Here is an 18,095-nt window from a genome sequence, read left to right as displayed (position 1 = left end):
ATGGTATAGGGTTTCCTATCTAGGCAGGGGGTTGGACTAGAAGATCTCCAAGGTCCTTTCCAACTCTGCTATTGTATTGTATTGTAAGAAATTACAGCTATGCTTTCATTATAACTGCATACAGGTACATCTGTCTTTCTGAAGGAGTAGGAATGCCCAAAGAAGCATTTACAGAATTGGGGCAACTTGTCAGCTGCCACCAACATTAGTTTAATTCTATGAAGCACATAAAGATTTAATTTGTTTGAGCCTTGGAGTGATTCTGTTATTTTGCTTCATGTTTCCATCTTGTTAAGCTGCTACTATTCTGTATGTAATGTCTTGTGACCATAATATTGATATTATTGGTTAAGTGATCTATATATTGGTTTTACACTCATTTGAATGTTTTGGTTACATTAACTCGACACATTCATTTAAGATGTAATTTGAGATACTTAGGTTTTGCATTTAAACTGCTTATTGTGCAAGCTGCTTTGAACACAATTGATCTGTGGAAAATAAATACACAAACAAAACAGCTTTGAATAATCATGAAGCCTTCTGACACCCCCCCCCCCCTGGCACTTGTTGGCAATCCTTTTTCTTCACTCCTCCATGTTAAAACCTCCTCCATGCAGCGCTCAGCAATTATTTATTAAGTTGCCTGCAGAGGCTCCTGGTGTACAATCAAAAAGGAGCTGCTTGTTTTCTTTTCCTGGAGTCAGAATCAGTAACTAGTTCTGTTCAGGTGTTAACTTTACGGGTTTGATCCAACATAGAAAGAGCAGTGAATATTTGCCCTCTTCAGGTTATCTGGGGCCATACCATAAGAGGTAATCTTCATGTGTATTAAGCAACTGTCTTCTATGGGCATGGTGGAATCCTGACAGTGGATATTTCAAGAGCCGAGGTGGCGCAGTGGTTAGGGTGCAGTACTGCAGGCCACTTCAGCTGACTGTTATCTGCAGTTCAGCGGTTCTAATCTCACCGGCTCAAGGTTGACTCAGCCTTCCATCCTTCCATGGTGGGTGAAATGAGGACCCAGACTGTGGAGGCGATATGCTGACTCTGTAAACCGCTTAGAGAGGGCTGAAAGCCCTATGAAGCGGTATATAAGTCTAACTGCTATTGCTATTGCTAAATAATGTGGAAAAGTTCTTCTTGAAAGTCACCAATACAACTACAAAAAAAAAGTTTCCAACCATCTCTTTCATGTAGCATTTAATCTTGAAAGGGATCAAATCAACATGACTTCTGCCAAGTATAAATGTCTTCAGTTATTCTTTCTGCATATCCATCCATTTCAATTGCTTATTGTTTATCATTTATATGAATCTATTACTTCACTGTGTGGTTTTTTCTTGAATATATCTTCAGAGATATTATTTTTGAAAAGTTTCCTCTAGTGTATTTCTGTACATTTCATAAAAAAGCAGTTCCACACTTTATGATTTTATATAATGCACCTTTAATTTGCAACCTGCATCTGGGGAATATAAAGAATGGCAAATTTCAAATGAAAAGTCTTAAACTGATTTGGAATCAGCATATAGGTAAGTTGACATTCAATTGGAAATCAAATTAATTTCCCCCTATTAAAGTAAGAATCTTGCAAGGATACAGAAGGGTGGCAAATTAGTGGATAGAACAACTAATTGGGGTGTCTGTCTTTACCAGGTAACTTAGAATCTCACCCACCTCCATCCTGGTTGATTTCTCCCAAAATATATCACCTACATCCCATATATTACCTTTGGCTGAATCAGTCTCATCTTGAGATACTGTAAAACCCAGTAGCTTATAGCAATGAGGACATGCTATAAGCAATGAAGCTAAAAGATCCCTTCCTTGTAAGAAAGAAAAATTGCATCTATCTTCCTTTTTTAAAATAAAAGTCTAAAAAGTAGAGAGAAAGAGTTCAGACAAGCTAAGATATCAAGAGGCTTCAAGTTCTCCTTCAACATGTTGATAAGGGGAAAAAAGAACAAGAAAAGAACATAGGCAAAAAAAAATCTGTTCCTTAAAGTGATTGAGAGAAAGAAAACCCAGCTAAATTTCCTGAGCTAAGGAGAGAAAAGTATAAATTTTCAAGGCTAATTATTAAGTAATAGTCCAGATACTTCTGAATTTAATGATCAGCATTGTCTAGGATAAACATTTTCCTTTTCATCATCTCATCTTTCTCTTCATTTTAACATTGCAGCAAAGCAAATGAATTCTTCATCAGCACCGGAACCCAGGAAATTTATTTAACTACTAGTGCTGATAACCCAGCATTGCCTGGGTATTATTTATAGGAGGAAAATGTCTGGACCAAATGCAATTTCTAATGTTGGATTTCCCCTTTACTAGAGGGAGCCCCCTTGTGGAGTACTGTGAAGCTGTTACCATGGCAACTCCACTGCACTGTACAGTAGAAGCCATTTTATGGCAGTACAGTAGAACACACACCCTGAGGTGTTAGGGATGTCTTACCCCCATAGTATTTGTTTCCAGAGAATAAGCCATCTGTGTACCAAGTTTGGTTGAAATTGCTTGAGGCATTCCAGAGTTATGCTAACACACACACACACACACACACACACACACATGCGCGCAGCGCACACACACACACAGAGCCATTTAAAAAAAAAAGATTTATAGCCTGCCCACTACTTTAAGGCAGCAAGGCTGGTTACAACCCAGAAAATAAGAAAATCATAGAGTGTTTTTTTTAAATAAAAGCAATACTTTAACCCACTAAAGTTTAAAATAATAAAATTAAACAAATGGATGGGTTTAAAAAAAATCTGGCAGTGAAAAGCACTGGCCTCGAACTGAGGGGAAGAGCCTCCCAACTTAGTGCCACAATAAAATAATCCCTCAGCCAACAATGGGGACTTTAACTTTAAGTCCATATAGCTTAAAGTTGCCAAAGTTGAGAAACATTGACCAATGCCTAGAATAGAGGAATTCTGCTTGATTAGCTGACATTTCTTTTTGGGGTTGCTTATGGCATAGCTTTAGATAGGGTTTCCCAGATTTCTCTACATAGTCACTGAATGTGGACTAAAGTCAGTGGGGGATTCAATTTTTTTTTACTACTGGTTCTGCGGGCGTGGCTTGGTGGGCATGGCAGGGGAAGGATACTATAAAATCTCCATTCCCTCCCAACTCCAGCGGAAGGATACTGCAAAATCCCCATTTCCTCCCCATCAGCTGGGACTCAGAGGAAAAATATAGATGGGGCAGCGCCAGTCAGAGGTGGTATTTACCGGTTCTCTGAACTACTCCAAATTTCCACTACTAGTTCTCCAGAACTGGTCAGAACCTGCTGAATACCATCTCTGACTAAAGTGCAGAAAATTTTAAAACAAGCAAAGCAAAGAGGACAACTGCTTGATCACAGAGAAACAATGCATGTACAGTATATATGTTCTGCTTAGTAAATAGGTCAATGCTGTACCATAGAGAATCATCAGGAGGGAATTACTGTAGAATGACTCCTTCTCAACCTTAACAACTTTAAGCTGTCTGAACTTTGGCGCAGTGATTCAGACAGGAGACTGGCCAAAAAGAGGAGGAGGAAAAATTTATCATCTGCTCCTAAAAGCATTCCTGCCGATCTTCTAATTCAACTGAAAAGAGAAGTAAATAAATAGAACAAGAACATTTAGAAAAACAAGAGTCTCAGCCAACTTTTTATTTTGAGGTGCTATCTTTAAGAAAGGCATGGACGAACTATCGCCAGTGACACTTACTCTATTGTCTTGTTTTTTTTTTAAAAAAAACATAGATTGCAAAATCCACCAGCTAAGCAAGATGCAGAAGCTCAGAAGATAATAGTAGTAACATTTATCTCAAGTTAAAGTGTATTCCCAGGGATTGTATAAACCACATATTGTTTCTGTTCTTCTTTGGAAGTGTTTGCCACTAACTTTTCTACAATATTTTCTATTCTAGTCCTGGGGATCTGAACTTTCCACAGCTACCTGATCAGAAAGACATTCAGCGGCTGTATTCATATAATGGAGTTGAGCCATTCCTTCTGATCAACTAATACACCACTGTGTGTTGCCAGCCTGCCAACTAGAATTGTTGGCTCAGTTGTATGCATGAGCCATTTTTCAATTCTCCTAACTGCTGCAAAGCAGCATCCTGGGACACTATAGACAGTAGTGAGAACAACCCCAGCAACTTGGCTTCTGGCAAGTGGATCTTTTGTGGTTGACCATGTTCAGTAGAGTAGCCTATTTGTGAGAGTGTATGGATTGAAGGCCATGATGAATTAGCCAAGACATATTCACAATTTAAAACCACCTCTTTCAAACCTATGTCATTTTCTGTTCCTGAGAATAATTGGCACCTAAATGAGGTTGAAAGGATTGCAACTGCCACTATTCTTGCTCATTTTTGTTAGAAAGCAGCATGGATCTATTGAATAGAGTTGTAACTGTGGACAACTCTCCCTTCACCATCCAAGAAAGAGCTGGAAGGAACTCAGGTCCTGCTACTAACCAATGAAGAAATGGAATTCAAGAAATAAGAAAAAGGTTTTGAAAACCTCATGAAAGAAACCTGAATATCATTTATTGCCAATTAAATTACTATTCTAACCAACTCCTTGACAGCCAACCTGTTTCAGCCCATTGTACTGGTTATTGGGATGATGCCATAATGTTGCTAAGGCGCAGTTGCTAAGTAAAGAAATACAGGAAAGTGCTGAACTGCAAAAGTTCCATGAGAAGAGAAGCTTTTGAAATATATAAAATAAAAATAATAATGGGTATCTGCTGTTGACACTAGTAGAGGCTGGGGAAAAGAAGACAGATGACCAGAAGATCTCTGCCTCCTATTCTACTTGGATTCTCTACATTCAAATCATAAGTCTCAACCATAAAACTGAAGTCCAGTGGATTGCAATGAACCTGAAGTCTAAGAATAGGCAACAAAGGATAGACAACTGGGAATAAGGAAGCAAACTTATAGAGTTCCTACTGCTAAAGAGAAAAAACCCAGAGCAAGAAAGCATAAGTCTGTCACTTCCAATATATTGTTTTCTAGATGTGATTAAGCTCAATTTCTGGCATATAATCATATCCAACAACAGAGAAAAGCTAATAGAAACTACTCCGCTAAAGACTGAAGAAATAAAACACATCAGTCTAAGTACAGAAACATCCCTTGCCTATACAGAGAAAGAACGTAGCTCATTGATCCAAGGAGTCAATTTAGATGTAATTACTTTGCCATTTTTTCATATATAATAGTGTAAAAAATACAGCTGAGTACAAACAGCCTTTCAAAACTTTCTATCACATTTTGGGGCAGAGAAATTGAGTGGATGATTTCTGCAATTCTCCAGGTAAAGGAGATATTCTTTATCAAAAGCAGGATTTGCCATTAACAGACAGACAGCACTTTTACTGATAGAGGCCATGGGAGAAATTCCCTACTGGTATCGTCTATTGGAGTTATGTAGCTACCTGGAAAGCCACTGGAAAAATGAGAGAATATATGTATGTAATACTTGTCTACTTCTCCACTAAATCAATACAAGAACAGCATACTCCATCCCTAAGCAGTTCTCCAAATTTTCTTTTCTAATGAAAGGATTCCTACAGGAAGGAAATGAGAAATAAAGAGGCATAGAAAACACTGGATACTACAATACAAATATTTTTTTTTAAAAAAATGTTTATACCAAAGGGAGAATGTTTGCATTCTAAATATATTCATTCCAATACGGTATATCTCACTGCATTGCAATACTCAATATCTAAATATTGGGAGTGTTGATGGGGAGATTGTCTAATATTCTCTCAAACTTGGAATTGATCCTGCTTGAATTCTTTTGTTGAATAGCCACAAACTAAACCAGGAAAGATGTGGATGACATCCACTCTGCTGCTGTTCAGAAGAGTGGTGAAGACCTGCCTTTTCACCCAGACTTTAGTGAGGGAGAATGGGATTCCTTGCTTCATTCCATCCTGTCTATTGGTCTTGCCGTCTTTTATTGCTGTGATTTTTTTTTATTGCTGTGAGACATTCAGAGTCATGGGGAAGTGGGAAGCATACAAGTTTAATAAATCATCATCATTAATACCACCATCATCATAGTTGTCATGGAAATTTATCACCAGTTAAAAACCACCATGCCACATTGGCTGATATGGGGGCTAGGCCAATACAGCCATTTTCTTTCAAGTAAATAAGAATTGTCTCCATTACACCTCCAGCCATTTCCTGGAGACATAATTTTCCCTTTTCAAAACTTTCTCTCCTAATTAATCCTTAAAGGTAAAGGTTCCCCTCACATATATGTGCTAGTCGTTCCCAACTAGGGAGCGGTGCTCATCTCCATTTCAAACCCAAAGAGCCAGCACTGTCCGAAGACGTCTCCATGGTCATTTGGCCAGCATGACTAAATGCCAAAAGTGCATGGAATGCTGTTACCTTCCCACCTAAGGTGGTGCCTATTTTTCTACTTGCATTTTTATGTGCTTTTGAACTGCTAGGTTGGCAGAAGCCAGGACAAGTAACAGGAGCTCACCCTGTTACGCAGTGCTAGGGATTCAAACCGCCAAACTGCTGACCTTTCTGATCAACAAGCTCAGCGTCTTAGCCACCGAGCCACCGCATCCATTAATCCCTACTGTTCCTTAAAAGCAAGTCTCAATCTGGTTGAACCTATAATTACATGTGTGTATTATTATCAGCAAACCTCTCTGTGCTGCGTCCCCCTTAATTGTTCTACTCTCCAAAGCAGATTAGCCAATTACCATTAATTCTTTCCACCCTCTTGTCACATGCATTGACCCATCCATCATGGATCCCTTGATGATTATTCTTGGTTTCTTTCACTAACTGCATCTGCCATCATATTCAATGTTGTAAACTTTCTGAAAACTTTTTACATAAATGAGCAGGAGCTCATTAAGGTATTCAATTCATGATCTATCATCTGCCCCAGCATTTAGGCTGCATTATTTGACAAGAGGGAGGAACAGCCATGAATTCCCTACTTCTCAGTTTTAAACAATCACCAGAAAACATCTTTGTTGAAAATGCCAAAGTTGCTTGAAGGGAAAAATTATCTGTCTCTGCCTCTTCTTCTTCCAAAACTAATTCAGAATGGGTTACAAAATGTCAGGGAATATTAAACAGAAAAAAGAGCATAATCAAAGGAGCCATTAAAATCTTTTAAAATAAAACAAAGTTCTTCACGGATTTAAAAACTAGGAAAACTTTCACTGAAAAGATTATCTCACAATTTGCATATACAGCAGGAAAACAAAGCAACCTTCACATCCATGTCTCCAATTACATCCACATTAATGTCTGGTAAGATCATATGAAAATTTGAATTCTGCAAAACATTAGTAATATTAAGGTAAAGGTTCCCCACACACATATGTGCTAGTCATTCCAGATTCTAGGGGGTGGTGCTCATCTCCATTTCAAAGCCGAAGAGCCAGCGCTGTCTGAAGACATCTCCGTGGTCATATGGCCGGCATGACTAAACGCTGAAGGCGCATGGAACGCTGTAACCTTCCCACCAAAGGTGGTCCCTATTTTTTTTAATTGTATTTTTACATGGCTTTTGAACTGCTAGGTTGGCAGAAACTGGGACAAATAATGGGAGCTCACTTCATTACGCAGCACTAGGGATTCGAACTGCCAAACTGCCAATATTTCTGATCGACAAGCTCAGCATTTTAGCCACTGAGCCACTGTGTCCCTCAGTAATATTATAGTTTGATAAAACTGAATTAGGTACAAAAAGTCAACAAATGCAGTTTGATGCAAAAGAGATATGGCCGGCCTTACTAGACATGGATGATGATTTTGGTGCCATATTGTGAACTAAAGATACTTTCTGTATTATTTTCAAAGCATCGGATCGAAGAATTTATCTGAGTTCTTATATGTCATCTTAGTCCACTTTTTCTTTCTCCCAAGTGCCAAGCAGTTGTCCTAGGATGCTGATAAACTAGAGGTCAAAAGTCTCTTTCCATTCTCCTCTTTTTGATACTTGAAAGCAAGTTGCACCCAACCAGAGATAATCTCCAAATCTAATAATCCACAAGATACATGGTCTCCATGAGGTCATCCAATTCCTTTTAAGTCCATCCAAGTTAGTGGCCAGAATTATATCTTAGAATGTTGTATCATAGGACTGAAGGAACCTTGGAAGCCTTATTATTGCCCAACCTCCTGCCAAAGATAAATCCCTGATTAATGGTTGTCTAAACTTTTCTTGAAAGTCTAGAGCAATGGTACAATTGCAGGAGGCAAGCTGTTCCATTGATCTGTCGGGAAATTTATCCTTAGTTCCAGATTGGCTCTCTCTCTCTATGATAAGCCTCCACTCATTGCTCCTTGTCCTGCCCTCAGATGCTAAGGAGAATGTCCTCTGTGATAGCCCATCAAGTATTGGAAGAGAGCTATCATATCCCATATAAGGTATTTCCTTTATTATGCTGAATAATCCTAGTTACTTTAGCTGTCCATCATATACTTTAATTTGTAGACCCCTTATCTTTATGGCTCTTGTCTTCACTCTTTCTAGAGTGTCAGCATCTTTTTTTTATTGTGGTAACCAGAATTGGACACAGCATTGGACACTCACTAGTCCAGTAGAGAGCAGTACTATCACTTCCAGTGATTTTCATGCTATCCTTCTGTTGATAGCTTTGGTTTTGGGTTTTTTTTTGACAGCTACAGCACATTGCTGACTCAGACTGAAGTGATGATCCACCAGGACATGGAGATCATTCTCACAGGAACTATGTGGCTTATACTGCCTATTCTATAACTGTGCATTTGATTTTACCTGCCTTAGTGAAGGACTTTCTTTTCTCAATACTGAACTGCATCTTGTTGGATAGGGCCCAATGTTCAATACTATCAAGATTCTTCTGAATCTGGAGTCTACCTTCCAAAGTACAAGCATTTGTTCATCTGTGACCTTGATGAACAAATTTGATTGAGTGCCCTTCCAATCACCTCATCTAGATCTCTATTTATGAAAATGTTGAAGGGCATTGGGCCCAAAACAGGAAGTTGAGGTACTCTACTACAAGCTTCCCTCTACTAGCCGTAGTTCCATTGAGGACCACATGGTAGATATGGCTGGTCAGACAAATGAAAATCCATCTTGGTTGTGTCTATCCGTCATTGTTCTATTTTACCAAGAAAGCCAAATGCTAAAAGCCAAAAGTCTAAATATGTTCCATCCATAGCATTTTCTTGACCCACTAATTTAATCACTTTATCAAAGGAGGCAATATGGTTTGTTTTGCATGACCTGTTTTTAACAAGCCTATGCTGCTTTCTAGTAATCATCTTGTTCATGTCTAGGTGCTTGCAAATGCTTGCTTGATTATCTTTCCAGATTTTTCCCAAGGATTGATGTCAAACTGATTGGTCTGTAGCTTCCTTTTTCCTTCTTTTTGAGGATTGGAACCACATCAGCTCTTTTCCAGTCCTCTGGCAGAAAGATTTCATTCAGTGGTTCTGAGATCACATCTGCCAGCTCCTTCAGTACCCTGGGATGTAAACATTGAGATCCCAGAGATTTGAACTCCTCCAAAGTGGATAAATGTTCTCTTACCAATTCTTTGCCTATTTTGACCTGCTGTTCTACTAGCTCTTGCTTCCAGATTCTTTGTTGGGTTATTCATTAGTTAAGGAAATGCAAAATATACAGGAGTAGAAATATACAGCATGGACAGAGAAAGCTGTGTTGCATCACAATCTGCTTTGAAAAATATCTTACATTTCCGCAAACAGTTTATAATGTAACAGAAGGAGTTATTTAAAAAGTAGAAGCCAGAAGGGAGGAACTTCTGTTCTACCATAATCCTGGGTGGCTCCATAGTGTAAATCAAGTAAAAATCTGAAAAGGGAAAGTATGATCTAGCCTCTTCCTCTACTTCTTGTTCCCCCAAAATACTTACTTTTAATTCCTGGCCAATCTTTTACTGGGAACTATGGCACATGTGGAGGGCAATACATTAGTGAAGGGTGGTGCTGTGGGAGGGTGGGGGCGGGGGGTGGGAGGTAATCATAACAGCTATCATACCCTAATCACCTTTCATCTGAACTACTGTAATATTTTTCAAACCAGGGGTGGTCTTCAAAAATTTTAGCAAGGGATTCTCTGCCCGGTTGGGCATGGACATAGTGGACATAGCGTAGTCAGACTTCTGCACCATGGTGGGGAGGCATTTTTGCCCTCCCCGGAATCCAGAGGCTTTCCTCGAGCTTCCAGGAGGGTGAAAACGGCCTCCCTAGACTCCGGAGGCCCTCTGAAATTCCTGAACTTCCGGTAGGCCATATTTTGCCCTCCCCGAGCCTCTGTGTGCACCCTCCTCTTACCTGCATCCAAAATGGGCCACATAGGGACTCCTGGGAGGGGAGGGCAAGGGAGGGGTGGGTAGGGCCAGCCAGGAGTGGGATTGGGGGTTCTCTGAACTGCACAGAATCTTAGCTAGAGTTTCTCCTGAACCCCTGTGAATTCCCAGCATCCCACTCCTGTTCCAAACATCCTTGAAGAATATCTAAAAACTACCACTGATACAGAATGCAGCAATCCAGATACTAATGACTGAATCCTGATATATTTGAGTAACCCTACTGCTTCAAGAGCTGTACAGGTAAAGGATTTTTTCCCCCACTAGCACATATAGACAGACTTAAAAAGATTTCTAGCCTGTAAAATTCTGATTGTGATGCTATTTGAAGCAAAGGTTAGGCATAATGAAAGTTGGCAACATAACAAAGGCAAAATGGCAGTTTTCTAAATTCAGCCTCGGTTCTGTTGATTAAATTGGCCCCTAATTATTATATGACTGAAGCTCACATAATTGTTCTGCAAACCTAACAGATTATAATCAAGAAGGCTTATGGAAAAGATTTATATTTTGCATATGTTACATGCACTCATCTTTTATACCACATATTCTATAATGTATCATCTGAAAAATAGTCTTCAATCAACAGGTCAAAAAATTAGTATTTTCTCCTAGAGAGTTAGGGCCTTTCTTCCAAAAGTTCAGTCAGTTACTATTCTCAGGCCCACTGGGAACTTCAAGAAATTTTTTAAAGCTTCTGCATCTGAAATAAGACCTTCACCTTATGCAATTCTCTTCTTAAAGGATCAGCAACCAGCAAGATGGGTTGCCCATCAAACTCAATAATATGGCTTAGCAAAATATCAAGAATCATTTATGCTGGACTGGCTAACGGATTTGCAAGCATCAAAGGAAAAAAGACTCATTATCTGCTTTGTATTCTCTCAGACCACTATAAAGGTAAAGGTTCCCCTTGCACATACGTGCTAGACATTCCTGACTCTAGGGGGCGGTGCTCATCTCCATTTCAAAGCCGAAGAGCCAGCGTTGTCCGAAGACATCTCCATGGTCATGTGGCCAGCGTGACTAAATGCCAAAAGTGCATGGAACGCTGTTACCTTCCCACCAAAGGTGATTCCTATTTTTTATTTGCATTTTTACATGCTTTTGAGCTGCTAAGTTTGCAGAAGTTGGGACAAGTAATAGGAGCTCACTCCGTTATGCGGCACTAGGGATTCGAATCGCTGAACTGCAGACCTTTCTGATCGACAAGCTCAAAGTCTTAGCCACTGAGCCACCGCATCCCTTATAGACCACTATAATTAAACTACTGAAAACGTCATTCCAACTTTCAGCCCAAGATGAAGCTGACTTGACCACTGCATTCAAAAGTACAATCCTATTGTCATAATTCATTTATTAGAAAGTAATTCCTCAAGCAACACTATCCGGAAAAGGCTTGCAATGCAGTGGTTGAAGAATTAAGTTTCTGCTTTTAAATCCTGTGCTTCACCACTAGATATTCTTTTTCTCCAACTATTAATGAAAATAAGAAAGCATTACTTACAATGAATAAAAGGCACTTGCTTTTAATACCTAAATTGCCTCTCTTAATTAAATGAAAAGCCGAGATCACAGCTATATTACTAGATCTATCACTCATATTAAGATGTGTTGATCAAATGACTTGCATTAAATTAACAGATTAATTTAATTTAAATCTTCATAAATGTGCATTGATCATTATTGTAAATGTATGTTTTTCCTTTTCACTTGTCATGTTTGGTTGGCTTAATGGCCAGTTGATACATTTTGACTGACACACATGATTTTCATTTATAATCATATTAACAAAAAAATACTTTTTTTTAAGAAGGTGATTGTAAATTTCACATCAAGTGTTCTATTACCAAAGCATCCTTTCTTATAAAGTAAAAAGGATATACACAGGAACTTCTAATACATTTTCTACAATGACACTTGGCATCTGCACATTTTATTCATGTTTATTAACTAAATCACAGAATTAAACATAGGCACAGAAACAAATTAAGACAAAGAAATTAGCCTTAAAAGTCCAGTAAAAATAATTTTACTGCCCCAAATAGCAATAGCACTTAGACTTATATATCGCTTCACAGTGCTTTCCAGCCCTCTCTAAGCAGTTTACAGAGTCAGCCTATTGCCCCAACAATATGGGTCCTCTTTGACTGATGTCAGAAGGATGGAAGACTGAGCCAACCTTGAGCTGGTGAGATTTGAACTGCCAAATTGCAGACAGCCTGCAATCAGCAAAAGTAGCCTGCAGTACTGCACTCTAACCACTGCGTCCCCGTGGCTCATAATATAAAACAAACACATAATATAAAACAAACACATACATATCCAATCTAATACAATTAACAAAGGGTTTGTTTCAGATACCCACAGCTGATAATTACAGATTTGGAATTGGGAGGTGCATCTTCTGTGTGATAACCCTCACATTATGAGATATCTTGTCCTTTGAAGTACAGAGAGTCCTACCACCTTCCTTTGCTTTGTAAAATAATTAGACTGGTGGGAGTGTAGTAAATGATGGATCTTGGCTGTCCTGATAGTTGAGTTCTGTGTTTGTTTTTTTGTATTTGTTTGTTTAAGCTGATTGTTTCATTGCATTTGTGTTTATCTTAGGAAATAATCTGAATCTCTTAAAGTAAGGCATTATATAAATGCTTTATGCATAAAGGAAATTAATGAAGACTGATAACTTGAAATTTGCCCAGAAATGAATTGAAATAGTTTAAATGCTGTTATTTTAAAAAATAAATGCTATTAAAAATTTAAATACTAAATCAAAACTATGAAAACTAGTAAGTAGAATGAAAAAGAAGTAAGAAAGAAGAAAAGACAATAGGTAACAATTCAGAAATCAAAAAATTCAAAAAGTTAAAAAATGACTCCATTTTGTTTTACAGAAGTTTATAACTACAAGTATAAGATAATCATTTATACTCTCTGATCACAGCATTGTTCACCTTTTATCTACATTTGTTATTTTTATTCTAATACTCAAAAGCATAAATCATGACTTCATTTTCTATTTCCTGCAAATGTCAAGAAAGGTTTCTAATAATTCAATAAATGAAATACTGCTAACAAATGAAAATCTATTGTCTATAAAAAAATGAACTTCTGAAAAATGTAGATACTACAGTCAGTAGTTTCTGTTTGACAAGGCTGTCAAAATCACGTCTTCTTGGCAGCATCACATTATGTATCGGGACTTTTCCCCTCATCGCTAAACCGTGCATGGCCGTGGCCCGTGCGTGACACATCCGGCCCGCATGCCACGAGTTTGACAGCCCTGGCCTACATCTTCTGAATAATAACCTAGGACAGGGGTCAGCAAACTGTGGCTCTGGAGCTGCATGTGGCTCTTTCATCCCTCTGCTGCGGCTCCCTGTTGCCAATTGGCTCCACAATTGATAGGGCTTTTGGTTAGGACAGGTAGAGGAAAAAGGATGTCATGCTAGAAGGAGACTCTATGGTGGGAGAACCGGACTTCCGTCAGTTCCAGAATTGAATGAGGGACTTCCAGTTAGGACCTTCATGGCTCTTTGAGTGTTTAAGGTTGCAGATCCCTGACCTAGGACAACCTGGTGCAAAATACATAAAAGTTTTAAATATTTAACTTTAAAAATGCTAAAATTGTTGTGATATTGTAATTGAATAATGCAACAATAACAAATGTCTCTTTTTTCTGTTTAAGGTATCTTTCCTGTAGACAAAAAATACACAAATCTGTTATGGAACCTTAAGAGTCAAAGCATTTTCAAAAATTAATTCCTCCTTTGCAGGAGTATTTTAATGTATTTAAATATACAAGAACTGTTTCACAACATTAAAAGGAATCAGAAAACAATGGATTGTATTTTGCAAGCATTAGTGGATGCATAACCTGTTAATTTTATAATTAGATTCTAGATTCAATTTATGTAACTATGAGAGTTAATTCTCTCAGTGTCAAAGAAAAAAGTGTAGTAGTAAAATAAGGAGAGATGGAAGAGATAAGCCAGCCTACCACAAAGCAGGGAACTATAGCCCAATGCACAGGACGTAAAGAAAACGAAACAAAAGAGTCTGAACACTGTTTTATATAAAGAGCTGGTCTGACTCACTACATTTCCTGAATACTTTGATTATGGCTTTCTACTTTCTTCAATATTTCAAATGTTTCCTAACTATAGTTTATTCTTAGTTATGAGGTGAAATCTAACAAGAAAAATGAATTAAATCTTAACATTCCAGAATCAATTATTTTATAATGAGAACTAAGTCCTTTAGTTATCGTTTGGATAAGGATGTCTCCCTCTCAAACCTACTAAAGCAGATATTATATTCTTTGTAAGTCATACATCCAAGATGGCTCCACCTAGTTACAGATTATTCTAGAAACAATTTAATTAGCAAGTGAGGGGCATCTGTGAATTTCTTTGTAACCAACTTTCAATTAATTTAACAAGATTAGAACTGCTCAATCCAAACCTTATAGGCAGCCCAAGAATTCCAAGAACTTTGGCCTTCGTAAGTAGGACGTCCCATAGCATTCTGGAGTAATTGTACCTTTTGGAAGTTCTTCAAGGGCAGAACACATTACAATAATCACAGTAAAAGACAAATTTAAAGATGGAAAGTCTGCAGGTTCTAGATGTCATAAAACTCACTGCCTCTTGGCCTGTTCAGGTTCAACCAAAGCTTGTCCTTCCCCATCTAGACCCCACCCTTCAGTCTCCAGACACTGAGACAGAAGCTAGACAGCATCAATCAATCATCCCAGGGTCCTTTAAATAACCTCATGTCAATGAATTACTTTATCCCACAGCCTTATGTAGATGTTAAATAGACCCTATTAATAGCACAAAATAGGAGTCTAATCTAAGGCTAAATCTCTGCTTCAACCAACTGAAATTGATCCCAAAGGAAGGGAAACCACCATGACACAATGCTTTTGTTCCTAACAACAAAAGCTGATCCTGAAGGATATCATGGTAAATGATATCAAAGGCTACTGAGAGATCAAGAGATCAGGATGGATTCACCTCTATCCATCTTACCAAAGATTATCCACAATGCTATCTTAGTACTCTAGCCAATTTAAACCTGAAATTAATTTGTCTTAGAAATAGGGAGACACAACGTTTTAGATCTCACAAGGGAAACTCTTGTTGCCTCTTCATTAAGAATGTTTTGGAGTTTTTAACAGGAAAATTAAAAACCAAGCTGGAAAATCATCAGGTGGACATTTCCTCTTTTTAATTTATATTCTATTGTTGTATTCTTTTATCTATGATATTCTTTTCAATAACTGAAGTTGTTTTGCATTGTGAAGTGATATCAGAATGCAAAAATGCAAACCAGCAGACAACATAGTGTAGAGGGCATATCCCTTTCATGCAAGCTGTCAGCAAAATCTTCAAGAATTCATGCTGCAGATCAGCTGAAAATTTTGTGCTAAATGTTCTTCCTTGGCTATTGAAAAAAAAAGAAAAGAAATGTCTCAATTTGGACTGCTGAATGCATGGAGGAAAGTTTTGAAAAACCCACCAAAACTACGGTAGTTGTTTTAATTATTTGGGCTCTCTTAAAATAATTAGAACTTTTGAAGAGCTCCATCTTCTTTGAAACAAGGGATTCAAAGTATAAGGGGGGGGTGGAACCTTCTCATTCAAGAGAAAAATGACTTGACAATCAGGTTTTTTAGAAGAGGGAGATGTTATTAAATTTCACAATTGAATTGAATTGTTTATTTGTATGCCGCCCTTTTCCCTGGGGGGACTCAGGGCGGCTCACAATCAAAAGGGAGGGGGGGACAGACTTTTACATATAAGACAGTACATGATTAAAACGCAACATTCATACCATTCGGGCGGGTGACAGTCTTTAGCCCCAGGCCTGACGGGATAGCCAGGTTCTAAGGGCTGTGCGGAAGGTCTGGAGGGTGGTGAGGGTACGAAGCTCCACGAGGAGATCGTTCCATTGGGTTGGAGCAACCACCAAGAAGGCTCTCCTCCGCGTGGTGGCCAGTCGGCATTGGCCAGCGGATGGAATTCGGAGGAGGCCTAAACGATGAGATCTAATGGGTCGTGTGGAGGTGATCGGCAGTAGGCGGTCTCTCAAGTACCCAGATCCACTACCATGAAGGGCTTTATAGGTGGCAAGTAGCACCTTGAAGCGTATCCGGAGATCGACAGGTAGCCAGCGCAGCTCGCGGAGGATAGGTGTTACGTGGGTGAAACGACGGTGCACCCACAATCGCTCGCGCGGCTGCATTCTGGACTAGCTGAAGTCGCCGAATACTCCTCAAGGGCAGCCCCATGTAGAGCACATTGCAGTACTCCAGCCTAGAGGTCACAAGGGCCCAAGTGACTGTTGTGAAAGCCGCCCGGTCAGGTAGGGGCCGCAACTGGTGCACCAGGCAAACCTGGCAAATGCCCCCCTGGTCACAGCTGACAAATGGTGTTCGAAAGTCAGCTGTGGGTCCAGGAGGACTCCCAAGTTGCGGACCCTGTCTGAGGGGTATAATGTTTGACCCCCCCCAGCCTGAGAGATGGAATATTTGCCAAATTGGCGGGAGGGAAATACAATAGCCACTCGGTCTTATCCGGGTTGAGCACCAAGTTTGTTTGCCCTCATCCAGTCCCTAACGGCTTCAAGTCCCTGGTTCATCACGTCACCCGCTTCATTGAGTTGGCACGGGGCGGACAGATGCAGCTGGGTATCGTCCGCATACTGGTGGTATTTTATCCCGTGCCGCCGAATGATCTCGCCCAGCGGTTAAATGTAGATGTTGAAAAGTAGGGGAGACAGGACCGAACCTGCGGCACCCCATATGTTAGGGGCCTAGGGTTCGATCTCTGCCCCCCAACTAACACCGACTGCGACCTGTCCGAGAGGTAAGAGGAGAACCACTGCAAAACAGTGCCTCCCACCCCACCTCTCGCAGTCGTCACAGAAGGATACCATGGTCGATGGTATCGAAAGCTGCTGAGAGGTCAAGGAGAACCAGGATGGAGGCGTGGCCCTCGATCCCTGGCTCTCCAGAGGTCATCGGTCAATGCGACCAAAGTGGTTTCTGTGCTGTAGCCAGGTCTGAAGCCAGACTGGAATGGGTCAAGATAGCTGGCTTCCTCCAAGGCCCGCTGGAGCTGAAAGGCCACCACCTTCTCAACAACCTTCCCCACAAAGGGGAGGTTGGAGACTGGACGGTAATTGTTAAGAACGGCTGGATCCAAAGATGGTTTCTTCAGGAGGGGTCTCACCACCGCCGCTTTAAGTGCGGGGGGAAAGACCCCCTCCCGAAGGGAGGGCAGTAACAACCGCCTGGATCCAGCCCCGTGTCACCTCCCTGCTGTTAACAACCAGCCAGGAGGGGCACGGGTCCAGTACAAATGTGGAGGCACTCACAGCTCTCATGGCCTTGTCCACGTCCCCCAGGGGCAACATCCTGAAACTCAACCCAGCGATGGTCTACCAGATTATCCCCTTGTGCCTCGGCTGGATCTGCAGAATCGGAGTCCAACTCCGACCGAAACCGAGCAACTTTGTCCGCCCAAGAACTGGACATACTCTTCATCCCTACCCTGCAAGGGGTCCCCCGTATCCCTCCTATTTAGGAGGAACGGGTTATCCTAAACAGGGCAGCTGGGCGCGACTCGGCGGGAGGCAATCATGGTGGCAATATAAGATCTTTTTGCCGTCCTAATTGCCCTGATGTAATCCTTGATGCCCGATGTT

Source organism: Thamnophis elegans, chromosome 12, assembly GCF_009769535.1.
Source record: "Thamnophis elegans isolate rThaEle1 chromosome 12, rThaEle1.pri, whole genome shotgun sequence".
Taxonomy (NCBI): Eukaryota; Metazoa; Chordata; class Lepidosauria; order Squamata; family Colubridae; genus Thamnophis; species Thamnophis elegans.
Note: the sequence above shows the minus strand (reverse complement) of the source record.